Source organism: Strix aluco, chromosome 4, assembly GCF_031877795.1.
Source record: "Strix aluco isolate bStrAlu1 chromosome 4, bStrAlu1.hap1, whole genome shotgun sequence".
Classification (NCBI taxonomy): Eukaryota; Metazoa; Chordata; class Aves; order Strigiformes; family Strigidae; genus Strix; species Strix aluco.
The window spans coordinates 29,977,792-29,987,398 of NC_133934.1; positions in this window are offsets into that span (position 1 = coordinate 29,977,792).

Below are 9,607 nucleotides of genomic sequence, written 5' to 3' on the forward strand. Positions count from 1 at the left end.
ACTGCATTATTATTACCTGTAAGAATACGGCTACATTGGCAAAACTACTGAAGAGTATTTCCTAACGTTTGCAGCGCCTGCTCTGTCTCAGTGAAAATGTTGTCTTCCATGAGGAAATCTCATATTCTCACCTGTGCCGTTTCATCTCACAGCATTGTGTTTCTTTTGGGGTTTTGGCTATAGGGACAAAAAACCATTATGAAGTTGATAGCATAAAAGCATTCCTGACATCCTTGTTGGAGAAGGAAAATAACTTATCCACCAAGATGGAAATACTCAAAGACCTTATTGATTTAGTGAACTAGTAGCAGTGCAGCATGAATGAGAAGATTATTTTGGAGCGGTACGGAGCAGTCAGCTGAAATGAGGAGGAAAAAAGGCAGGGGAAGATGTGAATGCTTAAAGAACCTAATACTACTTATAATAATCAAAACAGGAAGATTGTTTTCAGAAAAGCTAATCTTCAAAAAAAAAAAGGAATGTCCTAATCAGATGAAGTTGTATCAGAAATTTAACTTAGAGAATGCTTCTCATGGCCATGATGAGAGAACTCTGAAAATGCACAGTCTGCCAGAATTATATTGCTGTGGTTTTTTAGTGCACTATTCCAAAGCTGATTAGATTTATTATGAAAACACAAAGTTTCTTAGTTGTGAGTTATGCAAGTAACAGGAGGCAGAAGATTCGGATGATAAAACTGGAGCAGATTCCTATGGTGATAATTTTCCATCTGTAAAAAGGAGAAATTATTTTTCTTTTGAATGAATGAGAAGTCTCCAACTGAGAAAACACAGGAGCAGGCTTACAGCATTGAGGAAATAGCAACACCTAGAAGACAAAAACTATTGAACAATAAGCTTGCCAATAAAAAGATTTTTTTTTTTTTTCTATTTTGGGGGATTTGGGATAATACTGGATTTTCTAAAGTAAAATAATATGAGGATATAGTAACTTTTATTTTTCTCAGGAACCTTAATGCATGCTTATACTACAAGCTGTTTATTTGTGTAAAGGAATGATCATCTCAGGAGTTGACTATATGAGTTAATATAAATGCCTCTGTGGTGTGGACACTCCACTGAAAAGTGAGATTCGCTCTATTTCGTGACTTTCCCTGCAAAAGTAACCATTGTGCCAGTAGGCTTACGTATGGGTAATCGGGTATTCAGTAATCCCCTGGAACCCTGGGCCGGGTTGAAGGCCTGACACTCCTGTTCCTGGCCATTCTCTGGGTCTCAAGCTCGGGGCACGTGCTGCGCTGCTCGCCTGAACCAGTGCTGCCAGTACTGATTGTTGTGTGTGTGCTGCTCTATGTATTCCGTCTGATTGTGTACTTGTAGTTACTTGTGTGTTCGTCTTCCTGACAGAACGCTGACTGGGGACCAGCTAGCTAGTAAAGAGCAGACACAGAGGGCAGAGTATTTAACCCTAGGCCATTTAAATGCTGAAAAGGTAATGCCTATTTCAGATAATTAGCAGTTAATATGATTATCAGAAGCCTGTGATCTGAAAATGAGACTTCCTTCAAAGTGCCTTGCCTCAATATTTTAGGTGGGTGAACAGCGTTTCATATAAAATGGATTAGAATATTTTTTCCTTTCTTAGAGGAGAAAATGAGGCATATATAATACATAATTAATTAATATCTTAAAGGTTTAAGGTCTCTGCTTAAGGTAACATTGTATATACATAATATTTCTAAATTGAGCATAATGTTTTCATTCTGTTGCATCTAGTTAATATCTCTGAGGACACACAATTTTTTTGTACTTGGGAACAAGTTGGGTTTACTGTCAAACAATTTAAAATTCTTTGGCTCTCCACCACATCCTTAATAAGTACTAAATACAGGAGAGTTCACAATCATAGCTGTTAATTTGGTAGGGCATTGGAAACTGCAAATTGGTCAAAGTGGGGTCACGTTCAGTTTGCTGTGGCAATGTCTGGGTTGAATCTCTGATTCACAAAATAGCTGTGGGAATTTAGTCTTCTTCCTTCCCTTTTCCTGCACCTCTTCCATTAGTACCACCTTGTTTCAGAGTGGGGTTTTTTCAGTCTTGTGATTTCATAGCAGCTACCCAGTTACCCATGAGCAGCTTGCTCATACTGCATTTACATGACTTTGGGGGATTTTTGACTGAATCCAAGTATCTTAGAGCTGACAGCAGTGTTATTGTCACTGAAAGCAATGTGTCTAGATATAAAGAACTACTAAGAATGGTGAATGTGTGAAGAAAGCATGACAGACCCTCTTGTTTTATGTTTACATGTACTTCCAGCTAATGCACACCATACTTTTCTTAATTCATTAACCAGGCCAACTGTTTTCCTGGAATATAGGTCCCTCGCTGCTCTTCAAAAATCACAGTGAGAATTTCACTTGCATTACCATTTGTATTTCCAACTATGTATGTTTACAGTCTGACCTAACTACAAAGACAGTGGCACTTGAAGTTGTCCTATGGGCCACCATACTGATTATTCATTAATAAATGTGAATTAACTCTGTAATTATTGCAAAGCTAAGTAAATTTTCTTTTATTCCTCAAAATAAATTTTAACTACATAAAAAAAATTAGCTCTTATACCTTAAATCAAACACCAGGAAATGAGTTTGAATGCTTCACTATGAACATTTCTGAAACAAAACTTTTATCTGCTTTCACAATTTCTTAAAACTCTTGAAAATAAGCAGTTGCATGGCCAGTTTAAAGGAGTTAGTGGCATTACCCTCAAGTGAGTTGTCTCTAACATGCATGAACACAAGAGAAGAGGGTTGGGAAAATGTGCCTCAGCTCTTTAACAGCTGGTAAAGCTCTACCAAAAATCCCAGTCCTGTATGTTTTTGCCTTTCCCCAAATTAGCAGGCATGTTTTAGAGTCCCAAGTAAGGGCACAATCTGACCTTCCCAGGGCTTTGTTCCTACTAAAGTTGTTTGGAACACATCTACATGAAAGAGAAAAGTGTAAATGAAAAGTAATTTGATCAGCTTAAGGAAAGTTAAGCAGATTTGCAGAAGCCTGGGGAAATCATATGTAATATTACAAACTGAACCCACAAACTACTTGCCTCCTTGAGATTCAAGAAGAAATCCTGACTTGTCCGCTATTTGCTGGAAGCTGAAAGGCATGTTAGTTTCCCCTGTGCTGGACTCTTCATTTGGTGGCCCTTAGTGAGGACCTCGTTCAACCAGTGCACGCTGCAGGCTGCACATCCAGCTCAGTTCCTCGGCTGTCCTGTGTACACCAGACCTCTCACAGCAAGGCTTTGCTCGCAACCCGAGCTTTCTGACTTGCAGCTGAGGTAAGTTATCTCTGTTAAGTGAGACAACAGCACTATAAATAGCCCTTTACTTTTTGCAGTTTGGTCACCTATTGTTTGTAAGTCAACAAATCGTGTTTGGATTTTAATCTCAAGGCAATAAATAGGACAATTTGCATCTCATTACTATTTCAGGCTCTTACATTGGCTCTGTTTGTATGGGTTTGCACTAGTTTAGCTAAGCCAATGCAGGTTTGGACACAGATACGTCTCAAGTTTATACTTTTAAGTATTTTCTTTGCTAATGTGGGAACTGGACAGAAACCACCAGCACCAGACAGAAGTTTTGAGATATCTTTGAATACCTGCATTAGAACCTGAGCCAAGGAATACCAGGGAGTCTTACAAAAGAACAACCTTGGCCAGGGCACAGATTTCCAGTTCGTAAGACCATCAAGTGAATTATTCTTTCCAAATAATGAGGAAAATAAAACAACTAGTATTTTTATTTAACTGAAGCTTCAAGCAAAACCAGAGATGCATAACGGTTCAGGTTATAAGATGTGATGAAAAATAATCGTATTCTTGGATCTAACAGCTATTGAAAGAGCTGCTGGAGAGTAGATGATAATCTGCCAGGGAGATAATTTGTAGGTATTTACTTCAGGTAAATGAAAATAGTATAATCCTTAAAGAATCAGACATCAACAGCCATGATTTAAACCATTTGTTTCTGTTTGTTCTCTTTAATGTTTATGGATGTCAGTTACTATGCTACTTATATATTAGTGTTTCAATCCTTACCGCTTGTTTACTCATTTTTACTAAGCTACTGTTATTTTTTTTGATTGAGCAATACAAAATTTCCAGAGATTTTAAGATACACTGCAGAATGGTGATACATAGTTTCAACATACAGTCATAATATCTTCCGTTTAGCAGAAGCATAGCTTTGCAAAACAAAAAAGCATGTCTTGTATGAGCTACTTTCATAATGGGATACTGCAGTAAACAAAAAATGATGTATGATAAAGATATTGCACAATCATCTGATACAAAGGATATTCAATCAAATACAACTTTCGCTTATCCTTGAAATGAGAAAAAAATCTTAAGATGAAAGAGAAATTAAGAGTTTGATAGATTTCCTTTGCCAAAACTCAAATTATTTTCAGGATTAAAAATCTGTAGTGTATAATGTTTGTGGTGGTGTTCTTCCAGTTGCTCTGCTCAGTGATGATGTAGGATTCTATTTTCAGGATATGCAATCTTGGCATGAACGGCTTCTAAAACCAAAAATTTTCAATTTATTCTTTATATGGAATGCTATACATTCTTGTCTACTTTCTCTGATCCATAGAGAAAGCACATTTCTAATGCATTAGACCTTTTTTTATCATTAAGGTAAAATTAGGTTCTATATAAATCTAATGCCAAAATAAATAATTTTGACTTAATTCTGTAGTTTAAATATAATAGGTAATCTTAACTATCGTAGGATAACTAGCATTTTAAAATAACGTAACTGATACAGGAAAGGGTAAATTTGGTTGCAGTGGCTGATCCCTAAACATCAGTGATGGGTTATTAACAACGTCTAAATCATCTTCTAAATAAGCCATGCTAAGTAGGAAACATTTCTGCTGGTACAGTGTCATGCAGTCAGTGGCTATGTGCTTGCATTGAAGAGCTAAGCATGTTTTTAGGGTCCTCTTAACGTTTTATGAAGGACTCTGTTTTCCCTCTCTTACCCCCTACATGCTAGATAACGTGCAGCTGTCAACCGACTTTGAAGGCTGCATTGTAGACCCGAGCCATGCACCACGCTGCGGCAGCGACAAGTGAACACGAAGGAGCCCCTTCAGCCCGTGCAAATTCTCGCTGCACCGGGAGAAGCAGAGGAGAGCACAGAAGGGGAGAAGGCCGGGCTGGCAGAGCAGCTGTCTGACCCGTGGTCCCGCCAGAGCTGCCAGCTGCTCCGCAGCGAGGGGTGAAACCCCGACCTAGACAAGGGCAGGCTCTGTGTCTGGCCACGGCCAGGGGCAGCACCCAAGATTATTACAGTCTAGGATCGGTGGAGCTAATCAGGAGAATGGAAGTGACTAAATGGCAAACATTTGCTGTTGGGTAAGGTGTCAGATTTGTATTTTGAAGTATTATACACGTGACAATATAGCAGAAAGTAAACTTAGGCATGTCTAGTTCAGTCATCGCAGACCTCAGCCTATAGCCGGTATGAGTGAAGGGCAGGTTGAAAATACATCTCTGGGAGGAAGTATTAAAGCTATTAAAGCTGCTTCTGGTTCTGAAATACCTGAGCTTGCCGATGTGCCTGACCAACACAGTATTGCTGCTGAATGCTCAAAACGCACACATGTGAGAAGTAACACTCTGAAGTTCAGGTAAGTGGGGTTTTTTATGCAAGATTCTAGCATCTGCTTTGGAAGTACCATTGCTCTTGAACAATCTATACATCAAAGACAACAGGAAAAACCTCCTTTCTGACCCTAGTATTTTTTTCCTTCATCAACAGAGAAAAATACTATATTGTAATTAAAATTATTTAAAGGTGTGTTTTCTCAGGAATCTTGTGCTCTCTGCACATGAAGATGTTTCAGTCTCCTCTTCTAGGTATTAGCTACCTGGGTTTTAGTTTGTTTGGCAAGGCTCTTAACTTGATTTTTCAACAGCTGAAAACATACAGGAATCATCATAATGGTCACCCTGTCTCCCATGCTGGCTAGCGATCCTTCTGGAAGGAGATCCTTCACCAGTATGCCCTCCTGTCCTTCTCTGATCAGAGCTGAGAAGTTTCCTAATGCAAAGGTTGCATTTAGATCATGCGAATCCAGATGTTTCACAGCCATCAAACCTCTGTGTAGATCATGCCTTTTGGAGCCCTTTTGTTTGTTCCCACCATATCCTGTGGCAAGAATATCCGCACTGGAATTGTGTGTATAAAAAAGTGCTTTTCTGATTGCTTTAAATCTCATTTCACTGAGTGCTGACTAGTTGTCATTTTACAGAAAACAGCAATTACTTGTTCCCTATTAATCTTTCACACTGTTACAGATACTGTATTCCTTGTCCTGAGTTGTTTTCAACATGGAAAGTTACTTAATCTTTTGCTAAGAAACCATTTTGTACCTCTCATCATTCTTTTTAATCTTATTTTTTTCTAATTTTTCTGTCTCTTAGCTCTGTTGTACACTTTTTGAGGTGCATTCGAAGCACCACAATATTCAAGATGAGGGCATGCCATAGAATTGCTCTGTAGTATGTCTATTTTTTCCCCAGTTTTTGACTAGGAATTGTCTAGGAATTAACTATTTGACTATTAACTAATTGACTAGGAATTAAAGTTCTACTTGACTTTTGGCTGTCATAGACCACTGATCTTATGTCTTGCAACTATGCAAAACTACACAAAATGACTCCCAGATCTTTATACTGAAAATGTCAGAGTAATTTAAAACCACTTGTGTGATGCCATTAGTATTCCCCATGACAATGAAGCTTATTACTCAGACTCTCAGTATTGAGATTTTTTCCTAGCTCTTATCATTTTGTCATCAAGAAACTTAGTCATGTCTTGCTTTGTCAGATTATCTGTTAATATGTTGACCAGATGCCCCCTAGTATGTCCCCAGAAGCTCTCTCAGGCCTTCTAGATTTTAAACTGGCCTTGAGAAGAGTCTCATTTCTTTTCTTGAGAACCCCATTTTCTTGAGAGACTTATCAGAAAAAAAGAAAAAAAACCTCCAAATCCATACTAAAGCATGTGCACAGTATGGAGTAGATCCCTTTGTTCCCATGTCCACTCTTTCAAAAAAACATTAATAGATTTGTAAGGCGTAACATCCTGCTGTGAAAGCTGTAATGATTCTTCATAATATGTCATAGGTATACTTACGGCACTGTACAACTTTACAAATCCACCCATTTTAGAGGTGATTCCTCAAATGAAGTATACCCTTGGGAAACCAGTACACTTTGTAAGACCTAAGTCTGTAAGTACAAGTGGATTAGTATTTCCAAGATGTGGAACTACTGCAATACTGATGTCAGAATTTGGATGCCTTTTTTTGGCTCTCTCAAACGGAGCTGCTGTGTGCGATGCTGAAAACGCGTTGGGCGAGTGGGACAAAGGACCAGCAGCTCTTTCACTGGTAGAAATAGTCATGAGGAAGAAGGTGCTGCTCCCAAACGAGCACTGCTGTCAGAGGTGCCCGAGTGGTGCCTGAGCTAGCTGCCCCTTCATACTTCCCACCTGGCCCAGTCCCGCATGCTCCTCTTGTAACTCCTGTGCCAGAGCTTGCTCCCTTCTTACCAGCCTGCAGAAAGCCCTCCCCCCATTAACTGTCATCGCACAGCATGCCCTATTCTCTCATTCTCTTCTCAAAATGTATTAAAATAAGCTCAAATCTCATTTTTGATAGGGATCTATAAAAACTTGGACAGTGAGCTTTCATCTCCCCTTCCTTCCCAGTTTTAAAAGAGAATTATAGACCAGCTGGCTTGCCTGAAGTCCAACTACAAAGTCAGGATTTAAACAGGAATGTGCTTTGTTTCAACCTAGTTGCTTTCTCTTCTAAAACACTTTTTTTTTTTTAAATTTGGATCAAATATAGTATTTGTAAGATTATTTCAAATAGCTAATATGAAAGTCCCCAAAGACAAGACATCTATTGCAGCTGATTGAGGTTAATGTTATTATAGCTTTCCTCTTTTACTCGGACCCTTTTTCTACTCATAATTTCATAAAGTGGATTGAGGTTTACCTAAAGCTACTCACTTTGCATGCATTACAGCTGAAGGATGTATTCTGTTTATTGATTTTAGCAAGTACATCGACTTCAACCAAGCTGTGATGTGCCTAAGCACACAGTTAAACTTTGTCATCTCTGGGTGAAGTTGCGAATAATTAATAGAAAGCTATGTATGTTCACTGGATTTTTTTTTTTAGCCTTTTTCTAACCTTTTCCTGCCAAAAGGGAATGTATATCCTATTACTAATAAAAGAAAGTACTAAGGAAAGTATTAGCACTATATAAACAATGCTTGGTCCTTCTTAAGGTCAGCTATTTTTCCTCCTGGAGATCTCTTCCCCTCTTATTCCAAACTGAAATAAAGGTTATGGAAGCCACTGATTACCTCATATCTTTCCCTATTTTTTTTAATAGGTCACCCCTAGATTCAAGTATTCAACTTCTGCTTCAATTAAAAACAAGTTCTGTAACCAACTTGTACAGAATGCGTGATAGTAACGGTCAACGTAGGTTAGCTGATGAAATTGTGCATAATTAATTACTACAGAACAGCTGTACTAACTTACAATTCTCAGAGCACTCATTGTTAATCATTAGGAGCTGATCTTCCCAAGTAGAAAAGTCCTGAGGGTCTGGCCATGAGAGCACAAGAGGTTTTGTCCAGCTCTTCCTGTCTCCCTTTTGCATAAAGTAATAATGTAAAATAATCAGTATGCATTTAAATGTTCCTTTCTGCATCATGCAGCATAACTACTAACACCCCAAAACCTGCTTTCTTATGGAACTTCTGTGAAATACAAGGCACTTTTTCATATTTCTTTGTCAAATCTTAAGAAGCTTAAAAGTTTAACTAGGTGCTGTAAACCATCCAATGCTAAAAAATTCAGCATCTGTCCAATTCCACCCCTAGAACACACATCCAGACACCGAAAATTCCAACACACCTATAAGTCACAGCATGATAAAAGCCAGTTGGCTCCAATTTCATCAAGTAACATGGTACAGGATGTGTTGTGAGTCTTACCTACCCTTTTGTAGCTGGTGCTTTTGAGAGAGTCAGTTAACTTAAATTTTACATTATTTTAAATTTTTTATGTTATATTTAAGAAATATTGCAACATCATTACTACCTCATTATAAGGCTCATTATAATTACTACCTCATTATAAGCCCACCTGCACACTTGACTAGGTTGTTGGTTGAGCAAAGCAGGAGAAATTGTATTTTATCAAAATTAAATAACAACCTTGCCAAAACACACCCCCTGTTATTTCTCAAATCAAGGAGTATTATGTGGACCCTGACACCTGACAGGCTAAAAAAAATTATTTGGCCATAAATTCTCTGAAATACAGAAAAATGCTTTGAAAGACCTTCTAGAGAACAGTTTGCCCATAAGCTGTGCTCATTTTTCCTTTGATATGCACAAATTTAGTGCTAATACAGCTTAGACTCACAAACAGCCTTTTCTTCCTAACAGTATCACAGTAACTCATGAACTTAGATCCACACAATTAGCTAATCAGAGTATTGCCTCTTGCAAAGTATGGAAATAAATTTAGAAGAAACAGGATACA